Source organism: Coenobita brevimanus, chromosome 28 (genome assembly GCF_032717465.1).
Source record: "Coenobita brevimanus isolate Jiangsu-jjx chromosome 28, ASM3271746v2, whole genome shotgun sequence".
NCBI lineage: Eukaryota > Metazoa > Arthropoda > Malacostraca > Decapoda > Coenobitidae > Coenobita > Coenobita brevimanus.
In genome coordinates, this window is record NC_136981.1 from 8,057,821 (window position 1) to 8,067,019 (window position 9,199).

A 9,199-nucleotide genomic window follows, 5' to 3' on the forward strand; every position below is an offset into this window, starting at 1 on the left:
GCAGCCCTAACTATCTATTGCCAGACGCCTCAATCCCATTTGGGGTGGCCACAAACAAATCGCCCTGTCCTCCGTCATTTCACTGCCCTGCTCCCAACTCAAACCCCCCTCTCTCATTACACCTCTCCACCCCGTCCCTCCATCTCATCCTCGGCCTCCCCCTTCCTCTTCTCCCCTCCACCTCACTCACATACACTTTCTTCGTCAGTCTTTCACCCTCCATCCTCTCCACATGGCCAAACCACCTCAGTGTGTTCCTCATAACGCTTCCTATCACATCCACATGCACACCACAACGCTCCTTTATATCCTCATTCATCAGCCTGTCTCTCCATGTGACTCCATAGGCTCCTCTCAAATAACTCATTTCCACTGCTCTCACTCTTGACTTGTGTCCTTCCAACAACGTCCAAGCTTCACTTCCATACATTAGAGCTGGTATCACAATACTGTCATGTAGTAACTTTTTCACTTCCATGCTCACTTCCCTGTTTCTTATCACTGCTTTCAAAGAACCAGCAACCTTTCTTCCCTGCTGTACCCTTTCAAGCACTTCTAACATGTTCTAATATAGTGGTATAGTCCAAGTTCTACATTCACCCAATGTTTCACTCCTAATTTTGTCTTGGTTAATAAGGAGAGATTTGGTGCATTACTCCAATGACTAAAAAAGTTCTGTTTTCTTGTATCTATCAGCATTAACCTCTGACCACTTAAGTTAAAAACATACAATCGGGTCTGAGGCCAGTATTCTCAGTCAAGGAGGCTCCATAGCATCACTGTCCTTTATTCCCCCAGTATGGCTGGCTAATATCTTGTAGCTTTCATACACCATAAGGGGACACTAGAATGATAACGTAAGGAGACACCAGAATTATAACACATGACTGCAGTAACATAAAAGCACAATAAATTCACTTACGAGGGGTGTTAGAGCTTCCTTAATTGACTAGAATAGGGGCAAACACATCATTCAGCCTATTCCACATCCATTGGCGAGAAATTTTCCCGAGATGTTAGTTAACCCCCTCAAGCCATGGAAACATGTAAGGTGAACAGGAATGAGCTACAGCAGAACAAAGGGATGCCATTCGAGTTAAGGGTTACAGATGCCTAAACGAGATCTGGCAGTAGTTAATGACGTACAATGTTCCAGGCTCCAAGGGTTAACCGACAGCTAAAACATACCAGTATAGTAACTGACTTTTTACCCCCCTTGCTTTTCTTTTTGGGGGAAGGGGAGATGACGTATTTCTGCTTTTTAGGAGGGAGGGGGGAGATGAAGGTAAACTATTAATCCATTGTGAACTTAAAGCCTGCCACTCCAGTTTACCATTTAAATGTTTACATACAATAACAAAGGTGCAGAAAGTGATGTGTAAAAATGTCAGGGGTCCGGTTGTGATGCAGACCAAAAAAGACCTGGGTCTGGTTGTGACGCAGAAAAAAGACCTGGGTCCGGTTGTGACGCAGACAAAAGACCTGGGTCCGGTTGTGACGCAGACAAAAAAAAAAAAAAAGACACTAATGCAATTACTCAACTTTTACATCCCATACACCTGTATCTCGCTAATAACGAAGTTTTCAAAACTCATGAATGAAAAGGGAGGATGCCAGAGATCAAGCAGCATGGAGAGACACCATAAGGTGACCGAGGCCAATGTGAGCATGTTGGAGCCTTTTAAATGAAACTAAAGCTTAGTCCTTATAATTTGAAATGACTAGAAGCTTTGTAACCACCCACAATTATCACTTAAGCAGGATTTTTTTTTTTTTTTTACACCAAGTTATTCAGCACTGGGTATGTCGAGGCAAATTCAATTGGGGGGGGAGGGGGGCTGAAAAAGACCTAGGACGAGGTCATACAGTGTAACATCAAGGTTACGGAACCTAAATGGAAGGCTACCAGAGACTGAGCAGCGTGGGGAGCTGCCATTAGGTGACCAAGGCCGACACATGCATGTTGGAGCATTTATAAACTATACAAACCACGGACATGATGCATTTGAATAATTTATATTACCAAAAATAAAAATATCACCCTAACATGAACCTGGGTTTTGATATGAGGCTCCGTTTCATAGCAACAAGTCAATTATAAATAAGAGAGAGTTATTTGTACCTTGGAAGATGATGTACACCAATGACGACAGCTCCAACACATGCATCATCCACAACTTCCCACAAACTCCATATTCCCTCTTCAGTTTCTCGTCTTCCATATCTTGGCACGTCCTGAAAAAAATTAGTATGTAAAAGGCAATTCAAATATTTACAAGACTAACAATAATCTTACTAGCTTAACAGGCTCTTGGCACATCTTTCTCTGCTATTTTACAAATGCATCGTGGCTACCTGTGCCTTTTTCTTAACTTGGCCCAGATTTAACATATTTACAGTTTATTTCACAGCTTGTTAGGAGTGTAATGTTGCAGAGTAGAGAGACTTGGGCAGTAAGGGAAGATGATATTTGTAGGCTCAAACATACAGATGTGATGACTACATGATGTGCACTATCGAGAATCCTTGAGAAAGTAGAGGAAAGGAAAGGGGGGACATGTATATACTGGTATTGTGATGGGGAGGGGTAGACATGGTTTGGGCATACTGAAAGGATGGAGCACAATTGGGTCCAGAAGGTAAGAAGTGTGAACGTCAGGGGTAGGGTTGTGACGGGCAAACCGAAAAAGGTCCGAGACAACAGGGTTGCCATTAAATACCCCCCCCCCCCCAAAAAAAAAGCTTGTTTTTCTTTTAATTTAATATAGTTAAATTTTACACACAAAAATGTAGGTTTACATCATACTGATAAATGAGGTCGACATACATATACATACAAATTTTAAAACCCATTAAGATCACCCATCCATTTCCTGTACTGTGCAAATTAACAGAGGCTTTGTCCAACCAGACCACCTTGTAACAAAATCATGTCTTAAACAAGTGTCTTTTCTTCAGATAACATTTAAAACCTTCTGTTTCACTCTAAATTACTTTTTAATTGCTTACTTTAACTGATTTACATATAAATGTGAGGAATATGAAAAATAAAAAATAAAATAAATAATACTAATTCCCCCCCCCAAAAAAAAATATAAAAAGGGGGGGGATTCCCCCCCCCCAACCCTGTGAGACGAGGTCAGAAAAATATGGTTTCAGGGTTAAGGGACAATAGGGAGGGAACCAGTGACTGAGCAGCATGCAGAGCTACCCTTAGGTGACCAAGACCAACACATGCAAGCAGGCTGGAGCCTTTATAAACGATACGAGCTCAGTGGCAGAAAAAGAATGTTGACTACATCCTTTCTGAAACACTTATTAGCATCCTAAGCTAGTGCCACTGTATTCTTACAGCTCAAGTATTCAAGGTGATTGTTATTTTATCCAAAGTACAGGGAGTATAACATGTCTTCCTATCATATACCAAAGACTGCATAAATGACAATAATAAAGGACCACACAAAAACTAGTAAAGGAGTGCTAGGGAGCAACATGAACTGACAACTTAAGCATAACCTGAGAGATGTAGATGGATGGTGGCAGTGGGGATGGATAGTTTTAACATCCAACCCTTCTAGTAGCCCAGCATAAGAGGAAGGCCCAATTCTCATTCTAGCACCTTTTCCTTAGCAATATATTTTGGGATGTAAATCAATATTTTTTCTGATTATGGTGGTATTTGAACGATTACATGACTGATGAGGACAGCAGCAGCAGTCACCAAGGAAGAGGTGTTAAGGAGCTTCCTAAACCAAGAATACAGACTCAAGTAGTTAAAATCTGTTCTAATCCCTTTCTCTAGAAATAATGGAATACCTCAAATAATTGAGGGATAAACGGGTTAACATAAGTGCAAGGCACTTTCAAGAAAAAAGTACAGCAACTGAAAGTGTGAAGGTAAAGTATGGCCCACAGTATATAGCAACTGGACAGTACTAAGGAAGGCATAGTTTAGTAATGTGTTATTTTTTACCTATCTGGGGACAAAACTTTTGGGCTTGAAAAGTCAATGGGAGAACGGCTCATTCAACTGGACAAAGTGGTTAGTTTAGCATCCCATTCTATCCCTCCCCCCCATGACTCTGGATCCTACTCCAACTCTGCCTTGAAGTGGGAGGTCAGGAAGATTGTAACTGATAGTGCAAAAGGTTGTCAGGATCCTCATTAAACTAGAAAATTATCTGATGGTTGCTGAATTGAAATTATCCAAGGCATACTAGAGTTACAGCTTAAAAAATAAATAAATAAATAATATCTGGTGATATCTAGAGGAAATGATTCTTTCACCTTCTTCGTTTTTTGTTTCACTGCAGCATATTTCATGAAGCTCCGTGCCTGAGAATGGTACAGCTCTACATCCTTTCTATAGCATTTCCTTGTGACTAGCATTAATCGAGAACAGAACCATTCAAATGGTTAACTAACGAGTGATATTAGCCAACACATAAAAAAGTGCCATAAATATCAATACAATTTTATGCATTACAATTCTTAGCAATAGAGGTTTACATTACTGAAAAGCAACATCCATTACAAAGCTGATTAGGCAGAACATGCCCAAACAAAGAAACAGGCAGGACAAAACCAGTATGATCCACACAATTCTGATTTTGTGTGTGTATGTGGGGGAGGGGGGGGGGACAAACAACTGAAGATAAACATATGAACTAGTCAATCAAGTCCACAATTATACTACATATAAGCTGTGAAATACCATACATTTCAGAACAAGGTGACCAAGAGGTGATTGGGCAGCAGCAGCATAAATAAAAATAGAAATGCTGTTCTTCAGTGGTCAACACTGTGCTGCATGCCAAAGTTGGACAGAAAATGCCCGAGTTCAATGCTAGACGCTTGCTACAAGCCTGCCGTGATCGAGAGGGGATGCAAGCAGAAAATCCATCAGGAGTAACCACTCAAGTACCGACAAGAGATGGGGATGCAATAGTGTGGTGAAGAGAAAAAGGATGGAGGGAGGCAGTAACAAATTACAGTATAGTTAACAAAAAGCATTTTGACTCCACCTTCTTAAGAGCTGCAGGGGATGCTTTCAAACATTACATTATATAACTCATAATTTCTCAGAGTTCCAAGGTAGAAGACATGGTAGGCCCATGAGAAGGTTATAAACAGTAAATACATGTGAGAAAAGTAAAGAAGCTAGCAAGGAGAGGGAACTGACACACAATAAAGCTGTCTGATGAACTTTGTGTCGAGTAACCAGGCTTAGACATCACTTGGTGATGAAAATAAGCATCTACATCCTTTCAATAGCACTTCACAAGGAAATTTTGGCTAAACTGGAAAAGCTAGCATAGCTTTATAGGTGCTAATGGACCTTGAATATAGTTTTATATTTCTATTACTTTGCTAAAGGACATAATACTGATCCTGGAAGGCACTAACAGGAAATGTGACTACAAGCTTGCTAAGTGGCCACAAAGTCATTTGACTGAATAACTCTAGTACAATCCACACAGTACAAAATTCAAAGACTTTACATTGTACTTGTTCTTGGTGCACACTGGATTCTCAGTTTCCAGCAACATTTGGGTAATAATTATACTGCTTTTTACATTTAAGGTGGCCTAAAATTGCCATATCGTCACCTTCAATGCAGAGGTGTAGCAAGAAAATAACAATACCGTCATGATGTGCCACAAAGGATGTAGACAACTTTGTCACTAAATTCACGAGAAGCAACACAAGGATGAAATCAGGGCCAAGGTATGAAGGGCATAATTGTTTTTGGTCCTTGTTTTAGCAATGAACCCAAAGAATCAACAGTACCATGGCCAGCCTCGGTACACTGATTTATTTTGAAGCAAACTTTTCGGACCAGGGGCTTTTTTTCATTATCATCAGATATTTGTTTGTATGTACTATTTTTTTTAAGCTTATAATATACAGTACACTCAATTTATGTACCTCAACTGGATATCATATTTAACAGACTACAAAGCCATCAAACTTCCTACAGCTCAACTAAATTCATTAAATGCGTCACAAGGTGTTTCACAAAGGAAATAAAGATGTGAAACAAACTGCAAAACAGCAAAATTATGGAGAAGTTAGTGTAAAATGGGTATAGTTGTCATTTTTTTGCACTAGAATATATTGTACTCAATTTCAAACGTGCTTGAAGTCCCACACTGGGGATACCATCGGATGCAGCAGATTACTGGCTTTTTGGGGATCAGGCTTTCCACCAATTAGTCAGTTAAAGGGAGGGGTCTAGTGTACTTTTCAAACTGGACATGTTAGAAACACCATTAAACCACTTCATTATATACTATACCCATTTCATTAACTAAAGCCAAAAAATTACCATATCCATCTTTAATGCACAACTGCAACAACAGGTTAACAGTTGGGTGAGGTTGTCTTGAGAATGTGCTATGGAAATGTTAGAGACCTAACACTGTCTTTCTACCACTGAGCAACATGAAACAGGCTGCAGAAAGATGAAAATTTGGACCAAGTTAAGATTAATGAACTACAATTCCTAAACTGAATAGGCCTAAAATCCTATGGTAGCAGAAAAAACTGAAAAGACAGGTATATCTGAGCCTAAATTGACCAACTACAAGCAAGACCTTTCAAGTGAAGCAACCAGATATGAGGTCAATTCATTTGTCAATTTGGTACCAATTCTGATTAAGAAAGGAATTAATTCAAATTCATTCATAAAACAAATCTTCATTTCCAATTAAATTCCATTTGCAAGCTTTTCAATTCCAATTCAACACCATGCCAGTGTCATATCCGATTTTCATATGAAATATACCGGTAACCCATTTACATCAGGATGTGCTTAAACAATGACTTATGAAAACATGTAAAATAAGAACAATGACAAACTATTTTTTCATGAAAAATCAATACATATCAAAGCTTAAGCATCAAATAGACTGTACTTTATTTCTTGTATGCTCTTATGTGACAAGATCACCGACATGATTAATATGCCAAGGAAACAAAGTATATACAAGCATATGAGATGGAGTGAAACAGGCTGTCTTCTGGGGGGGGGGGGGGATGTTTGATATGCTGGCAAGCTATCTGTACAAAAACGAGTGTTATGGACTTGTTGGCAAGTCATCTGTACAGAAGTACGGTATTATTTTTTCGGTTTCTCAATTCAATGAAAAATATTTGTGCTATCTATATTTTTGGTAGTGTATTTGATTTTAGGTTAATTATTAATATAATAAAGATGTATACTACTATGTATCAATTCACACTGATTTACATCAAACTGATATAAATTCCAGCTCAAGTAATTTAGTATTTTTTCAGTTCTGATTCAGATTTTTTTTTAAATTACCGTAATTCCAATTAAGTTTGTAATTGACCCCATGTCTGGAAGCAACATACCAAAGGAAATTTCTTACCTGTAGTGTAATGAAGACTTGCTGGTGCCCTGATGCACTGTGTCCAATCCGGTAGTCCTTTGCCACGTTAAGTTTACTTCATTCCCGTTAAGTCCACAACTTGTCTCCTCTAATCCTCCTTCCACTCAAAGGGACAGTCTTCCTCTTTCTACTCAGGGTGGAGGCACATTACTTCCATTTCAATCTTTCTCTTCCGTCCACATCCTGCCATCTGTCTTGATCCTGAAAGAAAACCCAGCATGTAAGAGCAAGATTCAATTTACAGATACTTACAGCCAAGGCAACTGCACAAGTAGGATATGGTCAAATACTCCACTTTAACAACCTACAACTGCCAGCTCTATCTTCAATGCTGTTACATGCACATACGGTGCTAGTTATAAGTTTTATGGGAAAAAATTAGAACCACAGTACTGTCTTTTTCTGCTTGGGACGGAGGGTCTGTGTTGGCCCTGAGCCTGTATTGCTGGGAGGTCCTTGGCCGACTACGAGCCTGACCGAATGCATCTTTATCGCAGCTGACCGGCGTGGGATGCAGGCAGACAGCTGCACACCACTTCTCAATCCTAACCTTAAACTCAATCTAGTACCCAGCAATTTCTTACCAGGGTTGACAGGTCAAAGGGCTAAGCAAAAACTACCTGTTCACTGAAACGGGCCACTACTGTACAAATTTTAGAGAAAAAGGAACCACAGTATCTAATACTGCCCAAGGACAATTTAAATTTGGCTAACACTGAAACCACATAACCGTAACATCACTGAAAAATATAAAGTAAAAAATCATACAAGTTAGTGTATTACTATCCATGGATTACAAATCTCACTGTGCTTCACTAAATATATAGCTAAAGGCAATGCCACTAAATTACAAACTCAATTTGTTACTACAAAATCCAGCCATTATTACAAACCATGCCTAATGGGATCAAACACATGCATCAGTCCTGACCAAGGTATTTCAGGTTACACTACTTTGGTAACTAAGTGCTTTTCCTAAAAATTTTGTGGTGCCTGGCAATAACACTAACATGAAATTATATCTAAGCTGCCCAAACTACAAATTTTAATTTGAACATTCATAGTGAACATGCTGCATAGCTAATTATTGGCACCAGAATTTTTTGGTACCTCTGCAACTTGTCAAACTATCACCCCAAATATGCAAACAATAACTAACCAGGGATTGGACCAACATACTCATACACTGCCTTCAATTGTGTTCTGTAACCTGAAATCTGGGATGTCCTTACTGTATTCTTGCTGCTGAAATTCACCAAACTTTTCTTATATCACCACAACAGCAGTTTGGTAGGTCACACAAAATGACTCAAAGCTCAGTGCATTCAAGTACAATATGGAACTTTATTACTAAAGCATGTTTTAAAGTAAAAAATCTACCTATTCCATCTGCCCCTGTTGAAGCATGAGGGCTGGCACTATATTACCATTATATTTATTATCAACTTACAATAAGGTAATATTTCCATGATAGAATCCCATGGCCAGACTTGCTCCACATTAAAATGCTGTGCAACTGAAACCCTATTAATCTTACGACAAAACTTGGCGCTTGAACTGAGCTTTAAGACTGCGTATTTTTATATTTACGTTAAAAAAAAAAAAAAAAAAAAAAAAAAAAAGGTCAACAAATACATAAGGAATGGAGGCATGAATAAGCCAAGCAACGTCATCCTGTTTAGACGAACAAACACGATCCTTTGGTAAGGCAATGAAGCTAGGAAAATTACCAGATTTGGATTATGAAGGAACAGACTGAAATAATTATAACTCAAGCCTATACA